The 9,782-nt window shown below is 40.2% G+C and overlaps 1 long non-coding RNA gene across 3 annotated transcripts in view; it reads right to left on the reverse strand.

The window, feature by feature from the left end:
* LOC108404974 (uncharacterized) overlaps positions 1-9,729 on the reverse strand; it is a 55,294-nt gene extending 45,565 nt beyond the window's left edge. For all 3 annotated transcript variants that reach the window (XR_012127032.1, XR_005056812.2, XR_012127031.1), the window contains exons 1-3: positions 7,958-9,729; positions 2,930-2,995; positions 1,861-1,978 (exon numbers count right to left, since the gene is read on the reverse strand). This is a non-coding gene — a long non-coding RNA (uncharacterized lncRNA). The remainder of the gene's footprint in view (positions 1-1,860; positions 1,979-2,929; positions 2,996-7,957) is intronic.
* Between the last annotated feature and the right edge of the window lie 53 nt (positions 9,730-9,782).

Here is a 9,782-nt window from a genome sequence, read left to right on the forward strand (position 1 = left end):
TTCTGTACTATCATTCTTGTTTGAAGGAACTTATATATTGGGATCTTAATCCATAAAAAGTTAAGAATTACATTTAAAAAGGGGAGGGAGGTCTGACAACAATGAAAACATGCACTGATGCCTAAAATATCAAGACTTACGTAAATTAATCTTCATTCCCACTGAAAGCAATCTGATGTCCAGGGACTGGGAATTATTCTACCATAAAATACGGCACATTAAATACTATGATACTCCATTTGAAATGTCTTCAGGTAATTATTACGTCATTTACGAATGACTGTACATATAGTTATATTTAAACGTTAATTATTAGAGATTCTAATGCAAAATATGTTGAAACTGTGAAAATACTACGTTGGTTAAAGATAAGATCAAGCAAATCAGTAGCTACTCTATGCCTAAAATGAAGACTCAAAATAAGATTTGAAAAGGAATTGACAAAAGGAAACACAAAGTATTTGTACCTTGATTATCACAAACAACACCGTCAGTCGTGACGGTTTGCATATAAAACTCCTTATCTCTACTAGCTAGTTGAAAAGAATGAAAAGCTTCTTACAACCAGCTAGAAAGAAAGTCTACCCATGCTCCTTGAAAAAGCTCATTTTCACATTACTCAGGCTTCATTATGCTAAATCAATATTCGTTTAGTCGCTGGGGTTATTGACATATTTTAAAATAAAAGTATACCCTTCAGCTACTGCACTCATTACAGGTAATTTGTCTTGTCAGAGAGCAGGGAATATTATCCTAGTCTTTCAGGGGCTGACAGCCCATGGAAATACCTCCCCATGGTTACAACTGTAAATAATTTTAAGGTAAAATATTGAAAAATCAATGACTGTTTCCTGCAATCTGTCACAAACAAATCAATCATAATCTGTACTGCCAGAGAGTATGATTTGAAGGAGATGGGAGCAGATGTAATTCTTGGCTGGAATCTCTCATTTCAAAATCACTTCACATAATGGTGTCATCATTTAAACACTTAACAGTCAGTGCAACTGCCACTGTAACATCTAGTTGGACAAAACCACAAGGAGGAGGAGGAGAAAATGCCAACATTATTATGTTAACAAACATTTAATTTAAATGGTTGCTGCATTAGTAAATTTCAGCTGAAAACAGTTTTACCTGCCCCCTTTCACAGTTCTAAATTAATCAAGGCTGCTTTTCTATGTGCTCATGCTTAATAAATTAGCCCATGACTCAAAATTTTCCTCTTTAAAGCATATTTGCCTTTTATTTTAAAAGTCTATTAGAGAGAATAAAATTTGGAATTAATAAATAAGACATTGGATTGTGCATACCTATAATTCTATCTGTATAACAAAGACCAAAAAATAGTGTCATAGATGTCAAGATTATACTTTTAAAGTAGGTTTAAAGGTCTCAGTTGCTCAGATATTAAATTTTATATTTTCCTGCTATTAGTAAATATTTTAAGATGACTGGCAAGACCTACTCAATTTAAAAATATTCTTGCATTCCATACACAAGATATATCATAGACTGATACTATAAAAACTGGAATAATAACCCAACTACATGAAGTATAAAAATTGGTTAAGGTCATAATATTAAATTGTTTTGCAAATGTAAACTGCTTTCCAAGTAATCACTTTGATGTCAACATTTTTTCTAGCTACATTTTAATGGCTTCCTCAGCTGCTTGAAACCTCCACTTAGGCACGAATAAAAGAATCTAACATTGGTATATTCCCCCTTCCTATTGTGTTAACCAAAACCATCATTTGATTTAAAAATTAAAGAGTTTTTCTCCTAAGGGTTTTGTTTTTACATGTACACTAGTTCTTTTAAATGGAATAAATTGATTTTTACTACCACATTGCTTACCAATTTTCTAATTATATAATTAGACTCCATGAATCCTTTATTGGTCTGTTAATATCCTCCATAGATATATAGTTCAGAGAGTAGGTACTTCTGATGACTAAAAAGCTCTATCATTTTTCTTAAAAAGAAAAAAAAGACATAAATACCATTACACAATTTAAGCCAACCTAAGCACTTAGACATACTAATTCGTCTTTTATAAGAAAGGGTTTTACTGTTTTTAATTTAGTTTGAATATTTAGTGTGGCAACACAGCATGAGAAGAGAGCAGCTTTTCTTATTGATACAAATTGAAAGTTTTGTTCTTCAAGAAACTTAGATTCATTTTTTAACACCGACATTAGATTTTTGAAAATGAAAAAAGGCACACGGGCATATCATCAAAGATATCATCCAGAATAAAACATAGTCCTCCATTCCATGTGAATCCCCGCAACAGCTGCAAAATAAGCAGCAAGCTAACCTAATGAGAAGAAAAGGAAAGTATTACCCATAGCACAGGATTATGCAAAAAATGGAAAAGGAACTTAAAGGGGTAAACTAGGAAACGAACCCGCATGTGTGAGCTCCTAGCCTCCAGTACACTACAGCAGCCAGGGCTGGTTTCAGCTAATCCCTGGGGAGAGCTCTAGAACCAGTTGTCAACCACCAAGTCTCCCACTCAGAGTCTGATTGTGACTGGCAATATCGCCCTGCAGAGAGCGCATTGCCCAGAGAAGGCAACAAAGACTGGGAAGTAAATGAGGACAGCTAAGCATCATGCTAAATGCATGCACATCAGCCACACGCTAAAGTAGTATCTACTAGAACTGTGTAGGCCACCATCACAGATCTAATTCTCAGAAAGAAGCTATTTTAAGGGCACTGAGTATGCCTGGATGAGATTTCTCACCTCTCCCAACATAGCCCAGAGGCCTAGGAGAAGCAATTCAAAAACTTAGCACAGGAAAATCACATCGTTTTCATACCCCAAATTTAAAGAAATTGCTGTCTACTAGATAAAGTCCTTATATGTAATAAAGGCTCAGGACTACAGAGGAAAGCATTCTTTTGAAAGAGATAATATTACCTCCCTATCTTCAGAATCTCTTCCTTCCAACAGGCAGTACAGTAGCTTCATTATGAACTGTAGATTCTTAAAAACAAAAACAGCAATAGTTAGCTTCATCTTTCCCACCACCTCTTTCCTTCATGGAATTACAATTTAATTACCAATACTTCAATTGATTTTATCCCTGAATGATACATTTCTCAAAAAGTATACTTAATCTATTTCCACCAGAGAACATTTAGTACAGCCTTCTCAATTAATCAACTATAAACCCATTACTGTTAAAAGGACATGTTTTCTCCATATTTTCAAAAGAGTGAGGAACCTCCTCCCACACACACCTATTTTATATAAAAAGAGTATTCATTTTAATACATTTGAATACTACTAATAGACACGAAATACAAATCTTGATAACAATTTTTGGTAGAAAACAGATATAAAGGTCAACCAATTCATATATATGCTTAGAATTTTCCCATATTTATCCTTAGGAAGGAAAAAAAATTCTCTTCTAAATTCAACAACCTTATGTGAGTTAAAAAACCAAAAAAACCCAAAAATACGAAGCTTAAAGGTAAAGAAGAATCAGATTGATTGCTGCTTATCATTTTCTTTGTATTTGTGTTGCGTATTTTCTAACTTGCTGTAATACTTCAGCTCTTGATCACACATAAACTCCATTTCCATAAGCCCTAATCAGTGACAGGGGAACACAAGTGTGTTATTTAAAAACAATGATATATTATTTCATATTACCTTAAACATCACTTCAGTGCCTTTGAAAGTATTCAGAGAGAAACATTTGTTCTGTTGTAGGCTGTACTAACTATAGTTGCCTTCTGTAAAATGAGCTTTTTTTTTTTTTGGTGATGGAACCATCTTTTTAACTTGATGAAATGCTATCACTAAATCCAGTTCCTTGCTCTTCCCTACACAAGGCAAATATTCTGCAAAATAACTTTTTCTTATAGCTCTTCTCATCTGCTTGTATTGAGTAGCCCCTGTTTTGATGAGAAATGAGAAGTTTTACATACACCTGTATACCCCTGTGATTAAAAGAGTTTAGTACCCATGACTGGAGCTGATACTCCCACTAAATTTATTCTTAAAAGAAATGGGTCATGAAAATGATCAAAAACTGTAATTTGCTATAAACAGATTATTTCCTTTAAGTAATATTTCTAGTTCTCTAAAATATCATAACCTGAGTCTTGACTTTTATGAAAATCATGAGTTTATAAATTTTATTATCCAACGATATCATTAAAAATAAAAGAGTGTATTTCTGTGAATCAAAAATTTTTCTTGTTGAAAAACTGCATTACTTGTTTAATGCATTAGGAAAATTTTAATAATCAAAGGCCGTAGGTGACATTTTCTACCTTCTGTACTTGGTCCCTATTACCAATACAAATACTTAGGAAAACCAACACTGATGCTGTTTGGGGTCTGCTCCACACACAAGCACCCCATGTGCAGACATGCGCTCACAGAAGAGCCTGAGGATTACAAGGACAAATTTCAGCCGACATTTGGAGGAACCCCATAGTTCAGAAGTGAACTTAGCTGAAATCATCCAAATACATAATGGAAGCATCATACTTATAACCTGCACAGAAAATGATTCTGTTTAAGGAACCATACAACACTAAATACTTTGGGGATATTGGATATGAATATGAATCTAATTTTCTCCAAGGTATCACTTCATATTATGGCAAATAAACAAATAAAGACTGTATCAAAGTGTGGAATATCATTAGCCAGAGAAAAGGCTAGAAAAAATTGATTATACAAATGACAACTGCAGGAGAAAATTACATTCCTTTCTCCTGAACAAATGTTAAATGCTTCCTTACTAATAAAGATTTAAACTCAAACTACATTAGAATGTACTAGTTTTCAATTTTGAAGCACCTAAGTTAATTTCCAACCTAAACTGGTGCTTGGGTATACTCTAGCTATAAAAGTACTGCAGATTTATGCAGAAATAAGTCATAAGAATCTCACTTCTGAGTGGTGCTGTGAAAGCAAAACAGAGTCATTAGTGAACAAGAAAAAAATAATTCCAAGATTTTACATTTTCTTAAGAGTTGCATCAGATGCTATTTTATTAAAGACAATTATTCTCTATAAAACAGATTACAGTTACTCCAAGAAGATAAAAAATACAGGAGCCAAAACAATGTATAAATTGAAGGGAAATATACAAAGATATTGAGATATTACCACACAAAACAGGCTTTGCTATCTCAAAGTTAAACATTATTCCAAAATATGACACTGTTTTCATATCTGTTTTAAAGAACATGCTTATTAATTCACTCAGGATTACATTTCATTTACTTGCCTGTTACTGACTGAAGAACATTTACATTTTCCCTAAGATTTTTATAATGTAAAACTATATTAATAATTATTTAGTGTTATTCATTAAAACAAATGGCAGGTAATTAGTTCACATTACTATATCATTTCTTTTAACATATCATATCAAATTTGAAAATACTGTATGGATAAATAGCACAGGGATGCTGATCTCAGCTGCCAGAAAAAAAAATTTTTGATGGGCTGTTGGGAGACAGTAAAACAATTATTTCAAATTCATGCTGTTGTTTTAGTTTCTGCAAACAAATCTAAATAAATCATTCTTTGATTTTAGATTAACAGGTAATTCTAGCCAGCTAATTATCCTTAGAGTCGGGAATGAGCTGTGACTGTACACCTGGCTTCTCCGATCCTATGCCTATAGCCTCCACATTCATTTCCTCTTTCTACAATGAGCTTTCATATTAGAGAAAAACATTCACACATCTTACATACATGCTGATGGACAACCAGCTTCCAGGAAATCATGAGTTACAAAGAAAGTGGGTAAATCTTAATGCAATACTTATGTTAAAGGGTATTAGGTGCTGGGTAAGCAAAGGGTAATATAATCACAGCATCCATCTTGTTATTTTTTTCTGCATCCAGATATTTGAAGAAAAGAGCAGTAATATTATTTTAGTGGTCAGCCAGGTTATGATTCAGATACTTAAACTAATAAAGAGGCTAAATGCACTATCTTCACTTATTCATCGATTCAAACTTACAGAAGAATATTTTAGAAGAAACAAAATAGTTTTCTTCTATTTCTGGAAATAAAATCAAGGTATTCTACAAACAGTGTAGTTAAGTACTTGATAAGAAGAGAGAAATTATTTTAGATCATTAAAACATTCTAGGAGATGGTTTTCCAAAAAATGAAATGGCATAAATTTCTCATATATTTACCTTTTTATTATATTCCTGTTTCTGCACATTAAGCGTGTCTTCCTCTCAGACTTATTCTGAACACTTAATAAATGTTTGCTTAATAATACACTGCTGTATTTATGCGTTTCTTTCCAAATTAGTAACCATTATTCCACAAAGGTAGAGCACAAAGAAAGCCGACAAAGGCATTGCCAAAAAGCCACAAGTAGTATTAGTACATGCCAGAACCCTTAACATTAAACTATCATTTCCCTAAAACTTCTGTTGCCAAAGGGATCACAAAATCTGGAGGCTCAAAGACAGGTTTCAAGTGCAATTAAATTCTCCAAAAGCAAAACTGTACAAAAAATATGCAGCTCTTCTTATGTCACCATTTTATAGACAACATTTTCTCAGGATCTTAATTAAGATAACGATGCACACCTGTGTCAACATTCTCTGGCAAGACAGCCTTATCAATCATAATCCTTTAAGTACACTCCAAAACAGCAAAGCGATATGACAGAAGCAATCTGTTGCCTTTCCTAGCGTTGGTGTGTCTCTTCCACAAGAATGATGAGATCTTTAAAATACAGCAGACCTACTTTTATGACTCTTTAAAGTTTTCACTGTAAACAGTTATTACACTTAATAAACAGGAATAACCTTTTTCGCATTAGATTTAAGCAATGACAAGTGTACAGCCAAAACTCGAAAAGCAAGCTCTGCGGCCGTATCTTATCAAGACAATTGTAGATCTCATTTTAACGCTTTAAATTTTAAGAGTTATGAATAACTAGATACGTGCAGACACGGCATACCAATAAACCCTTAGGAATTCTTAGAATTAGAATTGCTAAAAAAAAAATCTATGTTAAAACAATCTGGGCATACCTATCTCTAGTGTAGTTAAAGTGTTAAGAGAGATACAAATCCAACAGTAAGTCAAAATAAATAAGTAAATGAAAAGAATTGTCTTGGTAACCTGGAATAAGAGGAAAATAGCTCCTACCTCTTCTGGGGGAGAAGGCAACACCGAAAAGACACCAGTGAAACTACTACTAACAAGTAAACAGTTTCCCAAACAGGAAAGCAGATCAATAAAGGGGAAAAAAGAGGGCAGAGGGAAACGTATCGTCACCACTACCAAGATAAAAAGTTAAACCTCGTGTTTACCAGCAAAAAAATGCGAAAACTTTCACACTAAAACGGAGAAACCCCACCAGATGCTATCTGTATCCCGTCTGCCTCCTAATAACATTAACGCAAGTCTGTCTCGGACGCAGGGCGGCTGTGGCCAGCCGAGCAGCAGAGCCATCAATGTTCAAATAAAGCAGAAAATAGAGACATTCTTAAGAAATGAGTCTTAACTTTGACGTAGAGCGGAGGTGAGAACCACAGCAACAGAACCATACATTCTGAGTGCTTCAGTATCTTTCAGGATTCTCTCCAGTCCTTGACACCAAAAAAAGGAAAGTAAAAGAAAAGAGGGGCGGGAGAAGGGGGTGTATAGCCTAGCGACCCAGAGTGGCAGGATGATGTAATGAGGATGTCCGTGCGACAGACTGATTCTCGGTGGCACAAACCTCCACGGCTCCATTTCAGAAATCAGCATCCTGGACGAGAGCCGAGAGGGCGAAGCTGCCGCGCGCGGATGGAGAGGTCCCGCCCACGCGCACCCGCCGGGAACTGTGACACTAACACTTAGGCGGCGGGTCAGCGCGAGGGACACGGGGGAACCCGCACGCGGCTCGAGCGGAAGGAAGTCCGGCCGCGACGCGGCGGGTACAGGGACTCGGGGCTCACCTCTCCCCCGCGGCGCCGGCGCGCAGGCCGCGGACGCTCCCTCGTGGCTGGCGCAAGCCCCCGGCGGGCGGCGCGCGCGGGCTGCTACCGACCGTTAGCGCGGAGAGCTGCGGCAGCAGCGGGCGGAGCCGGGGGCGGGCGCTGAGGAGCCGAGGCCGCTAGAGGCGGGCGCGAAGCGAGCAGGGCGTGGACGCTCCGGGGCTTCCTCAGCGACCTCCCGTGCCTAGACAGAGCCCAGGAGTACACCGCCCCTTGGCTGTCTTAGAGGCTGCCACTGGCTGGCTCCCCGCTCCCTCTTGCTCCGGCGGTCTGGGCAGTTCAGCCTTGCCTCAGTGGCAACCGACTCGCGGCTGCCGCTCCGGCCGGCTTCTCGTCTCCATGACAATAGCGCGCCGTCGCTCCGCCCAGCTCCGCCCCTCGGCGCAGTGAAACGGGGGGAAGTGAGATTACGTCACCGAAGGGCGGAGCCAATGGAAGCCAGCATCCAATTAGAGGTGAAAGCAGGAAGGCATCGGGCTGGGCTGAGCGGCGGTCGGAGAAGGTCGGCTCGAAGGGCGGAGCCTCAGGAGCTGACGGAGAGGAGGAGTTAGCGCGCGTGCGTGAAGTCCGGCAGCGGAGAGTGTGCGAGTGTGCTGAATGGGTTTGTGTGCCGCGGCTGGAGTTCAGGAAATAAAATATATCTCTTCTGGAAAAGTCACTGAAGGAAACTATATGGACCAGTAGTGCTTCCGCTTGCGTGTGACTCCATTATAAAAAGCCAGAAAGTTTCTGATATACTGAGCTCCAGCAGAGTGCCCAACATTGTGCCAGCCTCTGTGCTGGTTCACCAGCGCCCCTGTCTGTCCCAGCGTTCTAGTGCGTCTGTGGCTTGTGGCGGCACGTGGTGAGGAGACAGGCAGAGGATCTGTTTTGTATTCCGTGTGGCCGTCGTGGCCTGGTCTTTGCCTGTGACTCAGTTGTGTGTGTTTGCCTTGCCAGCGCCTCGCTGAACAAACAGTGATTGGATTGGGCACAGCTCTAACGAATGTTTGCAATGGAGGGTGGGCGGGTGCGAGCGTGCCTGCGAAGGGCAAAAGAACCCGCACCGTCCACCACCATAACTGGCCTGGCGATGCGAGCTGGGGCTGCAAAGCCTCTAGAAGGAGGCAGCGAGGCACTGTGGGGGCGGGAGAGTGTGTGCTGAGGTCCTGAAACCGACTCCTATGTAGCTGCTTCTCCATCTGACAGCTCTTGTCCACTACCTCTCGTGTACAGAAGGGCTACCCACATAGTCCCGGGTCCCGCGTGTCTCCTTCGCCGTCTGGCCGGAATCGGCGGAAGGAAGGCCGGGCGGGAGAAGTACAGCTGTCCTAGGCCTGCCTCTATCCCACCTGCTGCTGCTGGCGGAAAGGGACAGTCATCTCGGACTCCCTGCGCCCCGAACGAGGGCGGGCATCCATCCAGCTTTCCCATGGACCTTCACTCCGGGTCTCCAACTAGTTATTGGGCCCGCTGACTTGGGGAGAAGCTAGGGACGGGTGGGCGGCGAACGACCTAGGAGCCCGGCCTCCTGGAAAACAAGAAATCCGCTAACTTCGCGATTTACTGTGGCGAGGGCAGAGCAGAGAGTTCGCCGGCGCTCAATACAAGGCCTCGTTCCCTTTGTGCTCCCGCGCTGCCGGATCCGCCACCTGGACCCGTCTTGCGGTCGGAACCTCGGTTGCACCTCGACTTAGCAGGGAAGGAAAGTTGGAAGAGATCGTAGCGTCGGGGATGTGATTGTCATCCTGGGGCCGGCGCTCGAGAGTCGGAAAGAGAGAGAGGAGCCGGGGGGGAGAGGAGAGGA

The sequence above is a fragment of the Manis javanica genome, chromosome 17 (genome assembly GCF_040802235.1).
Source record: "Manis javanica isolate MJ-LG chromosome 17, MJ_LKY, whole genome shotgun sequence".
Classification (NCBI taxonomy): Eukaryota; Metazoa; Chordata; class Mammalia; order Pholidota; family Manidae; genus Manis; species Manis javanica.